Source organism: Oncorhynchus keta, chromosome 18, assembly GCF_023373465.1.
Source record: "Oncorhynchus keta strain PuntledgeMale-10-30-2019 chromosome 18, Oket_V2, whole genome shotgun sequence".
Lineage (NCBI taxonomy): Eukaryota > Metazoa > Chordata > Actinopteri > Salmoniformes > Salmonidae > Oncorhynchus > Oncorhynchus keta.
The window spans coordinates 39,260,387-39,277,112 of NC_068438.1; the positions used below are offsets into that span (position 1 = coordinate 39,260,387).

Here is a 16,726-nt window from a genome sequence, read left to right on the forward strand (position 1 = left end):
ACAGAACAGAGAAACAACACCGTCCACAACACAGAACAGAGAAACAACACCGTCCACAACACAGAACAGAGAAACAACACCGTCCACAACACAGAAACAACACCATCCACAACACAGAAACAACACCGTCCACAACACAGAACAGAGAAACAACACCGTCCACAACACAGAACAGAGAAACAAGACCGTCCACAACACAGAAACAACACCGTCCACAACACAGAACAGAGAAACAACACCGTCCACAACACAGAACAGAGAAACAAGACCGTCCACAACACAGAAACAACACCATCCACAACAGAACAGAAACAACACCGTCCACAACACAGAACAGAGAAACAACACCGTCCACAACACAGAACAGAGAAACAAGACCGTCCACAACACAGAAACAACACCGTCCACAACACAGAACAGAGAAACAACACAGAACAGAGAAACAACACCGTCCACAACACAGAACAGAGAAACAACACCGTCCACAACACAGAACAGAGAAACAAGACCGTCCACAACAGAACAGAAACAACACCGTCCACAACACAGAACAGAGAAACAACACCGTCCACAACACAGAACAGAGAAACAAGACCGTCCACAACACAGAACAGAGAAACAACACCGTCCACAACACAGAACAGAGAAACAACACCGTCCACAACACAGAACAGAGAAACAACACCGTCCACAACACAGAACAGAGAAACAACACCGTCCACAACACAGAACAGAGAAACAACACCGTCCACAACACAGAACAGAGAAACAAGACCGTCCACAACACAGAAACAACACCGTCCACAACACAGAACAGAGAAACAACACCGTCCACAACACAGAACAGAGAAACAAGACCGTCCACAACACAGAACAGAGAAACAAGACCGTCCACAACAGAGAAACAACACCGTCCACAACACAGAACAGAGAAACAACACCGTCCACAACACAGAACAGAGAAACAAGACCGTCCACAACACAGAAACAACACCGTCCACAACACAGAACAGAGAAACAACACAGAACAGAGAAACAACACCGTCCACAACACAGAACAGAGAAACAACACCGTCCACAACACAGAACACAGAAACAACACCGTCCACAACACAGAACAGAGAAACAACACCGTCCACAACACAGAACAGAGAAACAAGACCGTCCACAACACAGAAACAACACCGCCCACAACACAGAACAGAGAAACAACACAGAACAGAGAAACAACACCGTCCACAACACAGAACAGAGAAACAACACCGTCCACAACACAGAACAGAGAAACAACACCGTCCACAACACAGAACACAGAAACAACACCGTCCACAACACAGAACAGAGAAACAACACCGTCCACAACACAGAACAGAGAAACAAGACCGTCCACAACACAGAACAGAGAAACAACACCGTCCACAACACAGAAACAACACCGTCCACAACACAGAACAGAGAAACAACACCGTCCACAACACAGAACAGAGAAACAACACCGTCCACAACACAGAACAGAGAAACAACACCGTCCACAACACAGAACAGAGAAACAACACCGTCCACAACACAGAACAGAGAAACAACACCGTCCACAACACAGAACAGAGAAACAACACCGTCCACAACACAGAACAGAGAAACAACACCGTCCACAACACAGAACAGAGAAACAACACCGTCCACAACACAGAACAGAGAAACAACACCGTCCACAACACAGAACACAGAAACAACACCATCCACAACACAGAACAGAGAAACAACACCTTCCACAACACAGAACAGAGAAACAACACCGTCCACAACACAGAACAGAGAAACAAGACCACACAAAAGCAGGCGGGCATAACAGGCTTAAATAGCCCATACCCAAACGAGAAACAGGTAAAACAGGTGAAACCAATAAGACATAACCAACAGAAAAGGGAATCTGTTAGTAGACCGGTGACGACGACCGCCGAGCGCCGCCCGAACAGGAAGAGGAGCCTCCGACAGTGGAAGTCGTAACATTCACACCACCTATTATCAGAACAAAAGCTTGTTCGTAGACTCCTGTAATAGGCTTGTATCACCACACACAATACAGAAATACAGAAATAAACACACTTCAATTCAGAATGGGTTCATGTAACATAGAGGGCTTTATCTAATAGCAGGCACATGACACACACACACACAGCTCTTTCTGAGAAAATAAGTAATTTTTTGAATTTCCACTAGGATGTAGTAATGGGGAGATGGACTTGAGAACTCATCAACTACTGAAAGGCTCAAGGACTTGTCTAACTGTTCTCTATAACACGCTCTATATAACTCTCTATATCCCTCTCTACGTCACTATCACTCTCTATATCCCTCTCTACGTCACTATCACTCTCTATATCCCTCTCTACGTCACTAACACGTCTATATATCACTCTATATCACTCAACATCACTATCACTCTCTACAGCACTCTACTCTCTAAACCACTCTATACCACTCTCTACTCTCTAAACCACTCTACACCACTCTCTATTCTCTACACCACTCTCTATTCTCTACACCACTGTCTACTCTCTACACCACTCTCTAAACCACTCTAATCCACTCTCTATTCTCTACTATCAACACCACTCTCTACTATCTACACCACTATATTCTCTACACCACTGTCTTCACCACTCTCTACAATCCACATCACTGCATACACCACTCTCTATTCTCTACACTACACTACTATACACCACTATCACTCTCAACCACTCTCTAATATCTACACCACTCTCTATAACACTCTGTACATCATTATCCACAGCACTCTATTCTCTACACCACTGTCTACTCTCTACACCACTCTCTATTCTCTTTACCACTGTCTACACCACTCTCTATGCTCTACACCACTCCCTACACCTCTCTATTCTCTACACCACTCTCTACAAACCGCATCACTCCATACACCACTATCACTCTCAACCACTCTCTATTTTCTACACCACTCTAATATCTACAACACTCTGTACATCACTATCCACAGCACTCTATTCTCTACACCACCGTCTACTCTCTACACCACTCTAATATCTACAACACTCTGTACATCACTATCCACAGCACTCTATTCTCTACACCACCGTCTACTCTCTACACCACCGTCTACTCTCTACACCACCGTCTACTCTCTACACCACCGTCTACTCTCTACACCACCGTCTACTCTCTACACCACCGTCTACTCTCTACACCACTGTCTACTCTCTACACCACTGTCTACTTTCTACACCACTGTTTACTCTCTACACCACTGTTTACTCTCTACACCACTGTTTACTCTCTACACCACTGTTCTACTCTCTACACCACTGTTTACTCTCTACACCACTGTCTACTCTCTACACCACCGTCTACTCTCTACACCACCGTTTACTCTCTACACCACCGTTTACTCTCTACACCACCGTTACTCTCTACACCACTGTCTACTCTCTACACCACTGTCTACTCTCTACACCACTGTCTACTCTCTACACCACTGTCTACTCTCTACACCACTGTCTACTTCTACACCACTCTCTATTCTCTACACCACCGTCTACTCTCTACACCACTGTCTACACTCTACACCACCGTCTACTCTCTACACTACTCTCTACACCACTGTCTACTCTCTACACCACTGTCTACTCTCTACACCACCGTCTACTCTCTACACCACTGTCTACTCTCTACACCACCGTCTACTCTCTACACCACCGTCTACTCTCTACACCACCGTCTACTTCTACACCACTGTCTACACTCTACACCACCGTCTACTCTCTACACTACTCTCTACACCACCGTCTACTCTCTACACCACCGTCTACTCTCTACACCACGTCTACTCTCTACACCACCGTCTACTCTCTACACCACGTCTATTCTCTACACCACCGTCTACTCTCTACACCACTGTCTACACTCTACACCACCGTCTACTCTCTACACTACTCTCTACACCACCGTCTACTCTCTACACCACCGTCTACTCTCTACACCACCGTCTACTCTCTACACCACTGTTTACTCTCTACACCACCGTCTACTCTCTACACCACCGTCTACTCTCTACACCACTCTCTATTCTCTACACCACCGTCTACTCTCTACACCACTGTCTACACTCTACACCACCGTCTACTCTCTACACTACTCTCTACACCACCGTCTACTCTCTGCACCACCGTCTACTCTCTGCACCACCGTCTACTCTCTACACCACCGTCTACTCTCTACACCACTGTCTACTCTCTACACCACCGTCTACTTTCTGCACCACCGTCTACTTCTCTGCACCACCGTCTACTCTCTACACCACCGTCTACTCTCTACACCACCGTCTACTCTCTACACCACCGTCTACTCTCTACACCACCGTCTACTCTCTACACCACCGTCTACTCTCTACACCACCGTCTACTCTCTACACCACCGTCTACTCTCTACACCACCGTCTACTCTCTACACCACTGTCTACACTCTACACCACCGTCTACTCTCTACACCACTCTCTACACCACCGTCTACTCTCTACACCACCGTCTACTCTCTACACCACTGTCTACACTCTACACCACCGTCTACTCTCTACACCACCGTCTACTCTCTACGCCACCGTCTACTCTCTACACCACCGTCTACTCTCTACACCACTCTCTACACCACCGTCTACTCTCTACACCACTCTCTACACCACCGTCTACTCTCTACACCACCGTCTACTCTCTACACCACCGTCTACTCTCTACACCACCGTCTACTCTCTACACCACTCTCTACACCACCGTCTACTCTCTACACCACCGTCTACTCTCTACACCACCGTCTACTCTCTACACCACCGTCTACTCTCTACACCACCGTCTACTCTCTACACCACCGTCTACTCTCTACACCACCGTCTACTCTCTACACCACCGTCTACTCTCTACACTACTCTCTACACCACCGTCTACTCTCTGCACCACTGTCTACTCTCTGCACCACCGTCTACTCTCTGCACCACCGTCTACACTCTACACCACTGTTTACTCTCTACACCACCGTCTACTCTCTACACCACCGTCTACTTCTCTACACCACCGTCTACTCTCTACACCACTGTCTACTCTCTACACCACCGTCTACACTCTACACCACCGTCTACTCTCTACACCACCGTCTACACTCTACACCACCGTCTACTCTCTACACCACCGTCTACTCTCTACACCACCGTCTACTCTCTACACCACCGTCTACTCTCTACACCACCGTCTACTCTCTACACCACCGTCTACTCTCTACACCACCGTCTACTCTCTACACCACCGTCTACTCTCTACACCACCGTCTACTCTCTACACCACCGTCTACTCTCTACACCACCGTCTACTCTCTACACCACCGTCTACTCTCTACACCACCGTCTACACTCTACACCACCGTCTACTCTCTACACCACCGTCTACTCTCTACACCACCGTCTACTCTCTACACCACCGTCTACTCTCTACACCACCGTCTACTCTCTACACCACCGTCTACTCTCTACACCACCGTCTACTCTCTACACCACCGTCTACTCTCTACACCACCGTCTACTCTCTACACCACCGTCTACTCTCTACACCACCGTCTACTCTCTACACCACCGTCTACTCTCTACACCACCGTCTACTCTCTGCACCACCGTCTACTCTCTACACCACCGTCTACACTCTACACCACCGTCTACTCTCTACACCACCGTCTACTCTCTACACCACCGTCTACTCTCTACACCACCGTCTACTCTCTACACCACCGTCTACTCTCTACACCACCGTCTACTCTCTACACCACCGTCTACTCTCTACACCACTGTCTACTCTCTGCACCACCACCGTCTACTCTCTGCACCACCGTCTACTCTCTACACCACCGTCTACTCTCTGCACCACCGTCTACTCTCTACACCACCGTCTACTCTCTGCACCACCGTCTACTCTCTACACCACCGTCTACTCTCTACACCACCGTCTACTCTCTGCACCACCGTCTACTCTCTACACCACCGTCTACTCTCTACACCACCGTCTACTCTCTGCACCACCGTCTACTCTCTGCACCACCGTCTACTCTCTGCACCACCGTCTACTCTCTACACCACCGTCTACTCTCTACACCACCGTCTACTCTCTACACCACCGTCTACTCTCTACACCACCGTCTACTCTCTACACCACCGTCTACTCTCTACACCACCGTCTACTCTCTACACCACTGTCTACTCTCTACACCACTGTTTACTTCTACACCACCGTCTACACTCTACACCACCGTTTACTCTCTACACCACCGTCTACTCTCTACCACGTCTACTCTCTACACCACCGTCTACTCTCTACACCACCGTCTACTCTCTGCACCACCGTCTACTCTCTACACCACCGTCTACTCTCTACACCACCGTCTACTCTCTACACCACCGTCTACTCTACACCACCGTCTACTCTCTACACCACCGTCTACTCTCTACACCACCGTCTACTCTCTACACCACCGTCTACTCTCTACACCACCGTCTACTCTCTACACCACCGTCTACTCTCTACACCACCGTCTACTCTCTGCACCACCGTCTACTCTCTACACCACCGTCTACTCTCTACACCACCGTCTACTCTCTACACCACCGTCTACTCTCTGCACCACCGTCTACTCTCTACACCACCGTCTACTCTCTGCACCACCGTCTACTCTCTACACCACCGTCTACTCTCTGCACCACCGTCTACTCTCTACACCACCGTCTACTCTCTGCACCACCGTCTACTCTCTGCACCACCGTCTACTCTGCTACTCCGTCTGTCTCTCTACACCACCGTCTACTCTGCACCACTGTCTACTCTCTACACCACCGTCTACTCTCTACACCACCGTCTACTCTCTACTCTCTACACCACCGTCTACTCTCTACCACCGTCTACTCTCTACACCACCGTCTACTCTCTACACCACCGTCTACTCTCTACACCACCGTCTACTCTCTACACCACCGTCTACTCTCTACTACTCTACTCTCACCACCGTCTACTCTCTACACCACCGTCTACTCTCTACACCACCGTCTACTCTCTACACCACCGTCTACTCTCTACACCACCGTCTACTCTCTACACCACTGCTCTACTCTCTACACCACCGTCTACTCTCTACACCACTGTCTACTCTCTACACCACCGTCTACTCTCTCACCACCGTCTACTCTCTACACCACCGTCTACTCTCTACACCACCGTCACCACCGTCTACTCTCTGCACCACCGTCTACTCTCTACACCACCGTCTACTCTACACCACCGTCTACTCTCTACACCACCGTCTACTCTCTGCACCACCCGTCTACTCTCTACACCACCGCTTTACTCTCTACACCACTGTCTACTCTCTACACCACCGTCTACTCTCTACACCACCGTCTACTCTCTACACCACCGTCTACTCTCTACACCACCGTCTACTCTCTACACCACCGTCTACTCTCTGCACCACCGTCTACTCTCTACACCACCGCTCTACTCTCTACACCACTACTCTTACTTTTCTACACCACTGTCTACACTCTACACCACCGTCTACTCTCTACACCACCGTCTACTCTCTACACCACCGTCTACTCTCTACACCACCGTCTACTCTCTACACCACCGTCTACTCTCTACACCACTGTCTACTCTCTACACACCGTCTACTCTCTACACCACTGTCTACACTCTGCACCACTGTCTACTCTCTACACCACTGTCTACTCTCTACACCACTGTCTACTCTCTACACCACTGTCTACTCTCTACACCACCGTCTACTCTCTACACCACCGTCTACTCTCTACACCACCGTCTACTCTCTACACCACCGTCTACTCTCTACACCACCGTCTACTCTCTACACCACCGTCTACTCTCTACACCACCGTCTACTCTCTACACCACCGTCTACTCTCTACACCACCGTCTACTCTCTACACCACCGTCTACTCTCTACACCACCGTCTACTCTCTACACCACCGTCTACTCTCTGCACCACCGTCTACTCTCTGCACCACCGTCTACTCTCTACCACCGTCTACTCTCTACACCACCGTCTACTCTCTACACCACCGTCTACTCTCTACACCACCGTCTACTCTCTACACCACCGTCTACTCTCTACACCACCGTCTACTCTCTACACCACCGTCTACTCTCTACACCACCGTCTACTCTCTACACCACCGTCTACTCTCTACACCACTGTCTACTCTCTACACCACCGTCTACTCTCTACACCACCGTCTACTCTCTACAACACTGTCTACTCTACACCACCGTCTACTCTCTACACTGTCTACTCTCTACACCACCGTCTACTCTCTACACCACCGTCTACTCTCTACACCACCGTCTACTCTCTACACCACCTGTCTACTCTCTACACCACCGTCTATTCTCTACACCACCACTACTCTCTACACCACCGTCTACTCTCTGCACCACCGTCTACTCTCTGCACCACTGTCTACTCTCTACACCACCGTCTACTCTCTACACCACTGTCTACACTCTACACCACCGTCTACTCTCTACACTACTCTCTACACCACTGTCTACTCTCTACACCACCGTCTACTCTCTACACCACCGTCTACTCTCTACACCACTGTTTATTCTCTACACCACCGTCTACTCTCTACGCCACCGTCTACTCTCTACGCCACCGTCTACTCTCTACACCACCGTCTACTCTCTACACCACCGTCTACACCACTGCTTACTTCTTACACTACTCTCTACACCACGTCTACTCTCTACACCACCGTCTACTCTCTACACCACTGTCTACTCTCTACACCACCGTCTACTCTCTACACCACGTCTACTCTCTACACCACTGTCTACTCTCTACACCACCGTCTACTCTCTACACCACCGTCTACTCTCTGCACCACTGTCTACTCTCTACACCACCGTCTACTCTCTACACCACCGTCTACTCTCTACACCACCGTCTACTCTCTACACCACCGTCTACTCTCTACACCACCGTCTACTCTCTACACCACTGTCTACACTCTCTACACCACCGTCTACTCTCTACACCACCGTCTACTCTCTACACCACTACTCTCTCTTACTCTCTACACCACCGTCTACTCTCTACACCACCGTCTACTCTCTACACCACCGTCTACTCTCTACACCACTGCTTACTCTCTACACCACCGTCTACTCTCTACACCACCTGTCTACTCTCTACACCACCGTCTACTCTCTCTACACCACTGTCTACTCTCTACACCACTGTTACTTCTACACCACCGTCTACTTCTCTACACCACCGTCTACTCTCTACACCACTGTCTACTCTCTACACCACCGTCTACTCTCTACACCACTGTCTACTCTGCACCACCGTCTACTCTACACCACCGTCTACTCTCTACACCACGTCTACTCTCTACACCACGTCTACTCTCTACACCACCGTCTACTCTCTACACCACTGTCTACTCTCTACACCACCGTCTACTCTCTACACCACTGTCTATTCTCTACACCACTGTCTACTCTCTACACCACCGTCTACTCTCTACACCACCGTCTACTCTCTACACCACCGTCTACTCTCTACACCACTGTCTACTCTCTACACCACGTCTACTCTCTACACCACCGTCTACTTTCTGTACCACCTGTCTACTCTCTACACCACCGTCTACTCTCTACACCACCGTCTACTCTCTACACCACCGTCTACTCTCTACACCACCGTCTACTCTCTACACCACCGTCTACTCTCTGCACCACCGTCTACTCTCTACACCACCGTCTACTCTCTACACCACCGTCTACTCTCTACACCACCTCTCTATTCTCTACACCACTCTCTACAAACCGCATCACTCCATACACCACTATCACTCTCAACCACTCTCTATTTTCTACACCACTCTAATATCTACAACACTCTGTACATCACTATCCACAGCACTCTACTCTCTACACCACCGTCTACTTCACACCACCGTCTACTCTCTACACCACCGTCTACTCTCTACACCACCGTCTACTCTCTACACCACTGTTCTACTCTCTACACCACTGTCTACTCTCTACACCACTGTCTACTCTCTCCACCGTCTACACTCACCGTCTACTCTCTACACCACTGTCTACTCTCTACACCACCGTCTACTCTCTACACCACCGTCTACTCTCTACACCACCGTCTACTCTCTACACCACCGTCTACTCTCTACACCACCGTCTACTCTCTACACCACCGTCTACTTCTCTACACCACGTCTACTCTCTACACCACGTCTACTCTCTACACCACCGTCTACTCTCTACACCACCGTCTACTCTCTACACCACCGTCTACTCTCTACACCACCGTCTACTCTCTACACCACCGTCTACTCTCTACACCACCGTCTACTCTCTACACCACCGTCTACTCTCTACACCACCGTCTACTCTCTACACCACCTCTACTCTCCACCACCGTCTACTCTCTACACCACCGTCTACTCTCTACACCACTGTCTACTCTCTACACCACCGTCTACTCTCTACACCACCGTCTACTCTCTACACCACCGTCTACTCTCTACACCACCGTCTACTTCTCTACACCACGTCTACTCTCTACACCACCGTCTACTCTCTACACCACTGTCTACTCTCTGCACCACCGTCTACTCTCTACACCACTGTCTACTCTCTACACCACCGTCTACTTTCTACACCACGTCTCTCTACACCACCGTCTACTCTCTACACCACCGTCTACTCTCTACACGTCACCGTCTACTCTCTACACCACCGTCTACTCTCTACACCACCGTCTACTCTCTACACCACCGTCTACTCTCTACACCACCGTCTACTCTCTGCACCACTGTCTACACTCTACACCACCGTCTACTCTCTACACCACCGTCTACACTCTACACCACCGTCTACTCTCTACACCACCGTCTACTCTCTACACCACCGTCTACTCTCTACACCACTGTCTACTCTCTACACCACTGTCTACTCTCTACACCACCGTCTACTCTCTACACCACCGTCTACTCTCTGCACCACGTCTACTCTCTACACCACTGTCTACTCTCTACACCACCGTCTACTCTCTACACCACCGTCTACTCTCTACACCACCGTCTACCACTGTCTACTCTACACCACTGTCTACTCTCTATCTACTCCACCGTCTACTCTCTACACCACCGTCTACTCTCTACACCACCTCTCTATTCTCTACACCACCGTCTACTCTCTACACCACTGTCTACTCTCTACACCACCGTCTACTCTCTACACCACCGTCTACTCTCTACACCACCTCTCTACTCTCTGCACCACTGTCTACTCTACACCACCGTCTACTCTCTACACCACCGTCTACTCTCTACACCACCGTCTACTCTACGCCACCGTCTACTCTCTGCACCACCGTCTACTCTCTACACCACCGTCTACTCTCTACACCACCGTCTACTCTCTACACCACCTCTCTATTCTCTACACCACTCTCTACAAACCGCATCACTCCATACACCACTATCACTCTCAACCACTCTCTATTTTCTACACCACTCTAATATCTACAACACTCTGTACATCACTATCCACAGCACTCTATTCTCTACACCACCGTCTACTCTCTACACCACCGTCTACTCTCTACACCACCGTCTACTCTCTACACCACCGTCTACTCTCTACACCACCGTCTACTCTCTGCACCACCGTCTACTCTCTACACCACTGTCTACTCTCTACACCACGTCTACTCTCTACACCACTGTCTACTCTCTACACCACGTCTACTTTCTGCACCACTGTTACTCTCTACACCACCGTCTACTCTCTACACCACTTCTATTCTCTACACCACTCGTTCTATTCTCTACACCACTGTCTACTCTCTACACCACCGTCTACTTCTGCACCACTGTCTACTCTCTCTGCACCACCACTGTTTACTTCTACACCACCGTTTCTACTCTCTACACCACTTCTATTTCTCTACACCACTGTTTACTTCTACACCACTGTCTACTTTCTGCACCACCGTCTACTCTCTGCACCACTGTCTACTCTCTACACCACCGTCTTACTTCTACACCACCTCTATTCTCTACACCACCGTCTACTCTCTACACCACTGTCTACTCTCTACACCACTGCTCTACTCTCTACACCACTGTTACTTCTACACCACTGTCTTACTCTCTACACCACCGTTTACTCTCTACACCACTGTCTATTCTCTACCACTGTCTACTCTCTACACCACCGTCTACTTCTACACCACTGTTTACTCTCTGCACCACTGTCTACTCTCTGCACCACCGTCTACTTCTGCACCACTGTTTACTTCTCACCACCGTCTACTCTCTACACCACTGTTTACTCTCTACACCACGTCTACTCTACACCACTGTCTACTCTCTACACCACCGTCTACTCTCTACACCACTGTCTACTCTCTACACCACTGCTTACTCTCTACACCACTGTTTACTCTCTACACCACTGTCTACTTTTCTACACCACTGTTTACTCTCTACACCACTGCTTACTCTCTACACCACTGCTTACTTCTACACCACTGTCTACTCTCTACACCACTGTCTACTCTCTACACCACCGTTTACTCTCTACACCACTGTCTACTCTCTACACCACCGTCTACTCTCTACACCACTGCTTACTCTCTACACCACTGTTTACTCTCTACACCACTGTCTACTCTCTACACTGCACTGTCTACTCTCTACACCACCGTTACTCTCTACACCACTGTCTACTTCTACACCACCGTTTACTTTCTACACCACTGTCTACTTTCTACACCACCGTCTCTACACCACTTCTGCTACACCACCGTCTACACTCTACACCACTGTCTACTCTCTACACCACCGTCTACTCTCTACACCACCGTTTACTCTCTACACCACCACTCTTACTCTCTACACCACTGTCTACTCTCTACACCACCATCTACTCTCTACACCACTGTCTACTCTCTACCACCGTCTACTCTCTACACCACGTCTACTCTACACCACTGTCTACTCTCTACACCACCGTTTACTCTCTACACCACCGTCTACTCTCTACACCACCGTCTACTCTCTACACCACCGTCTACTCTCTACACCACCGTCTACTCTCTACACCACCGTCTACTCTGCACCACTGTCTACTCTCTACACCACTGTCTACTCTCTACACCACTCTCTACACCACTCTCTACACCACTCCTAACAACACTCATTATACACTCACATCATTATACACAGCACTCTATTCTCTACACCACTGTCTATTCTCTGCACCACTGTCTTCTCTCTGCACCACTGTCTACTCTCTGCACCACTGTCTATTCTCTACACCACTCCCTACACCACTCTCTACAACACTCTCTATTCTCTACACCACTGTCTTCTCTCTGCACCACTGTCTACTCTCTGCACCACTCCCTATTCTCTACACCACTCCCTACACCACTCTCTATTCTCTACACCACTACTATTTACACCACTCTCTATTCTCTACACCACTCTCTATTCTCTACACCACTGTCTTCTCTCTGCACCACTGTCTACTCTCTAAACAACTCTACACCACTCTCTAAACAATGCTCTACACCACTCTCTACACCACTCTCTACACCACACTCTGAACAACTCTACACCACTCTCTACACCATTCTCTACACCACTCTCTAAACAACTCTACACCACTCTACACCACTCTCTAAACAACTCTCTACACCACTCTCTAAACAACTCTACATCACTCTCTAAACAACTACATCACTCTCTACATCACTCTCTAAACAACTCTACACCACTCTCTAAAGAACTCTACATCACTCTCTAAAAAACTCTACACCACTCTCTCAACAACTCTACACCACTCTCTAAACAACTCTACACCACTCTCTAAACAACTCTACATCACTCTCTAAACAACTCTACATCACTCTCTAAACAACTCTACACCACTCTCTACACCACTCTCTAAACAACTCTACATCACTCTCTAAACAACTCTACATCACTCTCTAAACAACTCTACACCACTCTCTAAAAAACTCTACACCACTCTCTAAACAACTCTACACCACTCTCTAAACAACTCTACACCACTCTCTAAACAACTCTACATCACTCTCTACACCACTCTCTAAACAACTCTCTACACCACTCTATAACAACGCTCTACACCACTCTCTTAACAACTCTACATCACTCTCTACAACACTCTCTACATCACTCTCTAAACAACTCTCTACACCACTCTCTAAACAACTCTCTACATCACTCTCTAAACAACTCAACATCACTCTCTACACCACTCTCTACACCACTCTCTAAACAACTCTACATCACTCTCTAAACAATGCTCTACACCACTCTCTACACCACTCTAAACAACTCTACATCACTCTCTAAACAACGCTCTACACCACTCTCTACACCACTCTCTAAACAACTCTACATCACTCTCTAAACAACGCTCTACATCACTCTCTACACCACTCTCTACACCACTTTCTACATCACTCTCTGGTCCTTCTGTAGCTCAGTTGGTAGAGCATGGCGCTTGTAACGCCAGGGTAGTGGGTTCGATCCCCGGGACCACCCATACGTAGAATGTATGCACACATGACTGTAAGTCGCTTTGGATAAAAGTGTCTGCTAAATGGCATATATTACAACTCTACATCACTCTCTACACCACTCTCTACACCACTCTCTACACCACTCTCTAAACAACGCTCTACACCACTCTAAACAACGCTCTACATCACTCTCTAAACAACGCTCTACATCACTCTCTAAACAACTCTACATCACTCTCTAAACAACTCTACATCACTCTCTACACCACTCTACATCACTCTCTAAACAATGCTCTACACCACTCTCTAAACAACTCTACATCACTCTCTAAACAATGCTCTACACCACTCTCTACATCACTCTCTAAACAACGCTCTACACCACTCTATACATCACTCTCTAAACAATGCTCTACACCACTCTCTAAACAACTCTACATCACTCTCTAAACAATGCTCTACACCACTCTAAACAACTCTACATCACTCTATACATCACTCTCTAAACAACGCTCTACACCACTCTCTACACCACTCTCTACATCACTCTATACATCACTCTCTAAACAACGCTCTACACCACTCTATACATCACTCTCTAAACAACGCTCTACATCACTCTCTACATCACTCTCTAAACAACGCTCTACATCACTCTCTAAACAATGCTCTACACCACTCTAAACAACTCTACATCACTCTCTACATCACTCTCTAAACAACGCTCTACATCACTCTCTAAACAACGCTCTACACCACTCTCTACACCACTCTCTAAACAACGCTCTACACCACTCTCTACATCACTCTCTAAACAACGCTCTACACCACTCTCTACATCACTCTCTAAACAACGCTCTACATCACTCTCTACATCACTCTCTAAACAACGCTCTACACCACTCTCTAAACAACGCTCTACACCACTCTCTAAACAACGCTCTACATCACTCTCTACACCACTCTCTAAACAACGCTCTACACCACTCTCTACATCACTCTCTAAACAACGCTCTACACCACTCTCTAAACAACGCTCTACACCACTCTCTAAACAACGCTCTACATCACTCTCTACACCACTCTCTAAACAACGCTCTACACCACTCTCTACATCACTCTCTAAACAACGCTCTACACCACTCTCTAAACAACGCTCTACACCACTCTCTAAACAACGCTCTACATCACTCTCTACATCACTCTCTAAACAACGCTCTACACCACTCTCTACATCACTCTCTACACCACTCTCTAAACAACGCTCTACACCACTCTCTACATCACTCTCTAAACAACGCTCTACACCACTCTCTAAACAACGCTCTACATCACTCTCTACATCACTCTCTAAACAACGCTCTACACCACTCTCTAAACAACGCTCTACATCACTCTCTACATCACTCTCTAAACAACGCTCTACATCACTCTCTACATCACTCTCTACATCACTCTCTAAACAACGCTCTACATCACTCTCTAAACAACGCTCTACATCACTCTCTACATCACTCTCTAAACAACGCTCTACACCACTCTCTACATCACTCTCTACACCACTCTCTAAACAACGCTCTACATCACTCTCTACATCACTCTCTAAACAACGCTCTACATCACTCTCTACATCACTCTCTTGTTTTTGAGTGAAGAGACTGAAGACTACATTCCATTCCAAGGAGTAGTTCCCCACTAATGGCTTCTCCCTCTCCCATTCAACAGTCCGACTGGAATGGTGAAAGTATATGTTGAACTAACGTCTGGACAGGTACAACTTTTCAGCATGAAAGGCACCTCATAAATCTGGTAAACCACGGTAACGACCTTTCACCTTCTTCTGACTCACAGAATGTTGAGCTCCACTGGCACACGAGTTGTCAGGATAGGAGAGTTTTGTGTGTGTGTGTGCGCGCGTGTGCGAGTGTGTCTGAGCTGTCTGTGTTTTGACTTTGATCCAACAGACTGCGCTCACTTTTCGTTCATCTGTGAAACTCCACAGCTGTGGAAGGTGAGTGTGTGTGCCAGTGTGTGTAGGTGTGATAAGAAGTT

The 16,726-nt window shown here is 48.1% G+C and overlaps 1 protein-coding gene across 1 annotated transcript in view; it reads right to left on the reverse strand.

Annotated features, from left to right (window-relative positions):
- Positions 1-16,726, reverse strand: part of LOC127908770 (ras-related protein Rab-38-like) — a 33,442-nt gene that overhangs the window by 7,882 nt on the left and 8,834 nt on the right. The gene's annotated exons all lie outside the window — the stretch shown is intronic.